Source organism: Chrysochloris asiatica, unplaced genomic scaffold (genome assembly GCF_000296735.1).
Source record: "Chrysochloris asiatica unplaced genomic scaffold, ChrAsi1.0 scaffold00198, whole genome shotgun sequence".
In the NCBI taxonomy this organism is placed as follows: domain Eukaryota; kingdom Metazoa; phylum Chordata; class Mammalia; order Afrosoricida; family Chrysochloridae; genus Chrysochloris; species Chrysochloris asiatica.
In genome coordinates, this window is record NW_006408716.1 from 1321412 (window position 1) to 1328355 (window position 6944).

Genomic DNA, 6944 nt, shown 5'->3' on the forward strand with positions numbered 1-6944 from the left:
ATTCTTCAATTTCATCATCATTGACTTTAGTGGTTGGTGTGTAGATTTGAATAATAGTGGTATTAACTGGCCTTCTTTGTAGGTATTTGTCTGTTTCCTATCACACACAGCATGTATTTCCAGATAAATCATGAAATGCCCTTTTTGACAGTGCTACGCCATTCCTCTTAAACGTATTGTTCCCAGAATAGCAAACTATATGATTGTCTGATCCAAAATGGTCAATACCTGTCTTTTTCATCTCAGTAATGACTTCTTCCATTTCAGTTTTGACAACTTCCAAATTCCCTAGATTCGTATTTCATAAATCCATGCTCAGATTATTAATGATTATTTGCAGGTGTTTCTTTTCGTTGTGAATTTTACCCTTTCAGCAAATGAAGGTCCTGAAGACTTTACTCCATCCACATCATTAAGGTCAACTCTACCTAGTTTAAGGAGGTAGCTCTTCCCCAGTGATATTTTGAGTGCCTTCTAACCTGAGGGGCTCATCTTCCAGTGCTATATGTGACAATGTTCTGTTGTTATTCATAAGCTTTCAAGTGGGTAACCATTCAGAATTGGTTTGTATTTCTTCTTCCTAGTTGGTCTTATTCGGGAAGCTCTGTTGAAACCTGTCCACCATGGGTGACACTAGTGGTATTTAAAATACCAGTGGCATAGCTTCCAGCATCACAGCAAATCACAAACCACCACATTAAGAAAAAAACTGACAGAGGAGCAGTGGAGAGAGCCTCTTTGTTGAGTCTTAAATAAGTGAAAGACAAGACAAAGACAAACCGTCCAGACAAGGGAGGGCATCAGTTTGAGGCCATAACAGTGTCCACAGGATTCACAGTCACATGGCTAATTATATACAGAACATGAAAAACAAAGGACACTGTCACAAAACCACAATTGGCACCAGATCAATTTATCGCTATCATAGGTGGAACTATGGAGCTGGGAAAGAGATCATGATCAGGATACATGAAATATTGCAGTTTTGGATCGTTTGTGGGATTGCTTCTGAGACCCTTTGAAAACCTTGGTTGAAATGTGATTCATGAAGTCCTGGCACTCCAGTTTCCATTAAGGGCACACTTAGACAAATCCCAAGGGCAAATCGTGCCCTCACTCAGCTGGCTACTGTAGGCTTCATTTCAAACACCTGCCTGATTGCAAATGCACCCAAATTGGCTAAGAAAATTAAAACTCGCCCTATTTATAGATGATCTGATGCTATACATAGAACATTCCTTAGACTCACAAAAAAAAGTACTGGAATTAATTGAAAGGTTTAGCTAAGTGACAGGATACCAGATCCAAGTATAAAAATCAGTTGGACTCTTTTACAACAATGAAGAGAACACTGAAAATAAATGAGGGAATCGATCCCATTTGTAACTGCTACCAAAAAAGATAAAATAATTAGGAATAAACCTAAGCAGGGATAGAAAAGATTTATACCAAAAACAAACAAACTACAAAGCATTACTGCAATAAACCTGAAGTGCCATACATAAATGTAAAACATACCATGCTCATGGATAGGAAGATTTGACATTGTAAAGAAGTCAGTACTACCCAAAATAATGTAGGATAAGCACTGGGCTGCTAACCACAAGGTCAGCAGTTAAAACTCACTAGCTGCTCCTTAGAAATCCTACACAGGATTGTTATGAGTCAGAATCTATTCAACAACACTTAACAACAACACCCAAAACAATATACAGATTTCATAATCATTCTTTAAATATATGAAAAAACTAATCACCTACTTTACATGAAATGAAAGAGACCCTGGATAAACCAAGCACTACTGAAGAAGAAGAACAAAGCAGAAGACTTCTCCCATTGCTTGATTCCAGAATTTACGACATAGCCATCGTAGTAAAACAGGGTGATATTGGAACAATGACAGACACATATATCAAGGAATAGAATTGAGACTTCAAAAGTAAATCTATGGATAGATAAGGAGCTCTCGTAGTGTAGTGGTTACGAATCGGGCTGTGAGCCGCAAGGTCAGCAGTTTGAAACTACCAGCTGTTCCGTGGGAGAAAGATGAGGCTTTCTGCTCCCGTAAAGATTTACAGCTTTGGAAACCCTGTACAGGGTCGCTATGAGTCGGAACCGACTCCACGGCACATAACAACAACAACAACAACATTGATAGATAGGAGTGCTGGTATGGAGCTGTTACTTAACACAATGGACTGCAAAGTCGGTTTGAGCTGCATGGTCTGTGATTCAAACTCACCAGCTGCTCCTCACAGGGTCACTATGAGTCCGAACTGACCCGAGGGCACTTAACAACAACAATGGATAGATAATCTCCCCATTAAATTAGAAATCTCTTTAGAAAACTATGCTAGCAAAACTAGATACCCATTTTGAGATAAATGAAAGAGGATCCATAGCTCTCAATGTGCTAGCGAAGGGTTAGTATCAATTTAGCTGGATCAGGATTCCCAGTGGTTTAGCAGTTAAAATGTGGTTATCATCTCTATGACCAGATCTAATGCAATACAATCAAGCCCATGAATGATCAGATGTGATGAGCCCTGATTTTATACAATTATTCAATGTGTTATAATAACTCCTCACTTCTGTGATGTATAGCATTGTAAAATAAGCACTGGACTGCTAACCACACAGTCAGCAGTTCAAACCCACCAGCCAGTTCTCGCTATGAGTTGAAACAGACCCAACAAAACTTAATACCAACCATATGATGCTCATAAATCGGAATGCAACCTACAGGATTATATTGTATGTTAAGTCAATCTCTTCAGAGATTTAAAAAAAAAAAAAAAGGAAAGAGAAGTGAACAGAGCTCAAAGGAACCTACTACCACCAAGGTAGAAGAGCTGGGAATGGAATGCATCTTTGGACTTGGGGCCCCTGCACTGTGAAGCTCCTTGATCTAGAGGAAGATTGATGCCAAGATGCATGGAGATCAATACAGACTACTGGGTCTACAGATGCTGCAAGGAAATAAGGACCGTTCTAGAGTCAAGAAAGACAAAGTCTTTCCCTAGAGCCGACACTCTCACTCTGAACTTCTAGCTTCCTAAAAGGTGAAAGAATGTGTTTCTGGTTGTTAAATCCATCCACTTGTGGTATTTGTGTTATAGCAGCAATAGATAACTAAAATCCCCAACATGTTAAAAATAATCTCAAGCTAAATCAAGAGTCCAAACGTAAAACCTAAAACTTTAAAGATTATCAAAAACAAAAATATGGACAAACTTAAGGACGTTAACACATTGTCTAAATACCCTAATACTGCTAAAATGCACAAACAGCTGATGACTAGACAACTGGGACTTTCTTAAAATTAAAAATTATATGTATCAAACGGCTAGCAACAGAGTAAAAATAGAACATATAGTCTGGGAAAATTGTTTTTGGCAAAAACATATTGGACAAGGAATTAACATCTAATATTTGTAGACAACTTCAACATCTCAACCACAAGACAAATAATATAACTTTAAAAAAAGAGGGGGGGGGATAGTGAACATGAACAGACACTTCACAAAAGAAAACATTCAGGGAACAAAAAAATCCATGAAGAAATGCTCATGATCATCAGTCATTTGTGTTGTTGTTAGGTGCCATTGAGCTGGTTCGGACTCATAGTGGCCTTATGCATAATAGAACAAAACACTGTCCAGTTCTGTGCCATCCTCACCATCATTCTTAAACTTGAGCCCACTGCTGCTGACACTGTGCCAATCAATCCATCTCGTTGGGATCTTCTTTTTTTTTGTTGTTTTTCGTTGATCCTCCAATTTACCAAACATGATATCCTTCTCCAGGGACTGGTTCCTTCTGAAAATGTGCCTTAAGTATGAGAGACAAAGTTTTGCCATCCTGACTTCTAAGGAGCATTCTTCTTCCAACACAGTTTTGTTTGTTCTTCTAGCAGTCCATTGTACTTTTGACATTAGCTATTACAGCAAATAAAAATGAAATATAGCCCAATTAGTGTTAAAAAAACCAAACCAGAAACAACAAAAGCTGGCAAGAATGTGGAGGGACTGGGAACCTCAAACATTGTTGATGGACATTAAATTATACAATCATCTTGGAAAACAGTATAGCATTCACTTTAAAAGTTCAAGATATAAATACCATATGACCTAGCAATCCTACTACTGGGTCTATAGCTTAGAGAAACAAGAGCTGTGATGTAAATTGATATATGTACACCTCATTACAGCATTATTTACAATAGAAAAAGATGGCAGCATCTAAATACCCTACAACAGATGAATGAATATGCAATCTATGCTACAAACACACAATGGAATACTATGCAAATTTTTTTTTTCATATCAGAAATGCATTTTTATTTTTATTTGAAAACAACTTAAAATTTTAGACAAATGATTTTAGTATATAAATTTGATTTTGTTTTTATACACACTATAAAGCTGCTCCTCATTAATCTTCCAGGTGAAGGTTTTACAAGCTTGAAGGAAGAGACTTTCTGCACACAAGTGTGGTCTGAGAAACCAGTGGTGTAGCGCTCCTACACATATGTTAGGACAGGAGAAATCTTGTATTAAAAAGGGGGTAAGAGAAATACTCTAGTTAATCAGATTCAAGAAACAAACATGACACAAAATCTTTGCATATAAGACCAAGTGGGTGGTTTTAGTGAGGGCCCTGTAGATTACACTGGAGTTACAGGTTTGTGAAGCTATCGAGTAACGTGCACCACATAACACCAGCAAGGAGCAGCTATTTATAGAAAGGCTGGAATGAGGGATTTTCGCTAAAGCAAATTAACTTCTTAGGCAACTGCCAAAACCAACAAAACTGAGCATCGTAACGAGTGTTTAGTATACTGAAGGCATGTAATACCAGCTTCTGTGCAGCACGCGAAAAGCTAGTCACAACTTCTCCACTGGTGGATACGAATCATTAATAGTCCCGGAAAATGAGGTTTTTGTTTTTGTTTGGTGTTCTGTTTTTGTTTTTGTTTTTGCCTCCTCTTTCTCACCAAATTTCAGGCATGTCTTCTTTTGCATGGAGTATAGCTTTTATCTATTATTTCATCCTGTAAAAGCATGCGAAGACAACATTCATTCTGTGCCAGAGGATGACCAGCGACCTTTTTTACAAACTGCTCCAAGCCTTGTTTCCTTTCCTTAAGGAAACTGTCATCAAATATTCCATCATCTCCTCTAAAAAGAAGTTGACGCAAAAATGCTTTTCGAGAGAGTGGGGGAACTACAACCTTGCTCTCTCTTTCTAATTCACTTGGCAGTCATTCAAGGTCACCATATCGTCTTCTAACAGTAGATTCCTTCAGCTTGAATATAGAGGAAGATTTGTCTTGACACTGATTTCATAGATAGTGAAGCGACCCTTGCCAACCCCCACGGTCTGGGGATTGCTGACATAGATCTCGAAAAAGTTGCTGGGCGGCCTGTAGGCGTCATTCAGGTTCTGCAGCTTGGTAATCAGCCATCGGATGTCGGCCACCATTTCTGCCATTTAGCTATTGCAGCCTCAGCTGCAAGCCCCCTCCGCCCCCTCTGCCACTCTGTGCTCACCTATACCACCGCTGTTGCCCACTGCCAGGCTCCTGCGGAGCGGTCTCGAGGTGAACGAGCACGTAGACATTAACCAATAATATGCAATTTTAATCAATAAGCTTAAAACACCTTGTCATAGACTGAATTGTTGTTAAGTGCCTTCAAGTCAATTCTGACCCATAGCGACCCTGTATAGGGTTTCCAAGGAACAGCTGGTGAGCTTGAACCACCAACCTTGCAGTTCAAACGACTTTGCAGTCTGATGCTTTAGCTCAGAGCACCACACCAGGACTCCACAGACTGAATCGAGTACCCCCAAAATAAGCGTCAACTTGGCTACCTCAGGATTCTCAGTAGTTAGGCAGTAAGATAATGTGGCAGTTATGTGATGATCTTCCATGATCTAATGTAAGGTGATAAAACTGTAAAAGGACAAGATAATCTACAAACTACAATATGAAGCTCTGGTAGCATAGTGGTTACAAATCCAGCTGCTAACCTCCATATTACAGTTTGATACTACCAGTGGTTCTGTGGGAGAAAGATGAGGCTTTCTGCTCCCATAAAGATTTACAGCCTTGGAAACCCTATGCAGGGTCACTGTGAGTCAGAATTGACTCCAAGGCACATGACCACCACCAGCACAACCACAATCTACAATAACCTTAAACTGATCACAATCCTGACCTGATGTCAAGGAGTTTCCAGAGATGTGGACTGTAATATATTTTATCTTACAAAGATAAAATGACAGAAGTGAGGCGAGAAAGAGGGAACAAGAAAGAAAAGCCAAGGGTGAAGTCAATCCTTTGGACTTGGGCTCCTTGAACGGTGAAGTTTCTACATCTATGAAAAGATTGATGCCCAAATGCATGAAGAGCTCCATTGAATGCCGGAGATCTACAGATGCTGAATGGAGACAAAGACCTTTCTCCATAGCTAACAGAAAAAGAAAGTCTTCCCCTAAAGTGAGCACTCTAAATTTGGACTTCTATCCTCCTAAGTTCGGAGAATAAACCTCTGTTTGCTAAAGCCATCCTCTTGTATTTCTGTTATAACAGCACTGGATAACTAAAACTCAACTTATAACACGATCAACCTGTGGGACATTATGCTGAGTGAAATAAGTCAACCAGCAAAGGACGAATAATGCATCAAACCACTATTATAAGAAGTCAAGGCAAGGCTTATAGCAGAGAGAAGCATTCTTTGAAGGTTATCAGAAATGAAATTGATGTCATGCAAATTGAAATGTTTCAAAAAACTGATGCAGCACTAGAAATACTCACTAGCCTATGCCAAAAAATGTGATAGACAGATACCTGGCCAACTGACTAGAAGAGATCGATATTTGTGCCGATTCCAAAGAAAGGTGGTCCAACAGAATGTGGAAATTATCAAGCAATATAA

The 6944-nt window shown here is 39.1% G+C and overlaps 1 pseudogene; it reads right to left on the bottom strand.

Moving 5' to 3' along the window:
• Positions 1-5002: 5002 nt before the first annotated feature.
• On the bottom strand, positions 5003-5493 carry LOC102840273 (annotated as a pseudogene).
• Positions 5494-6944: the final 1451 nt, after the last annotated feature.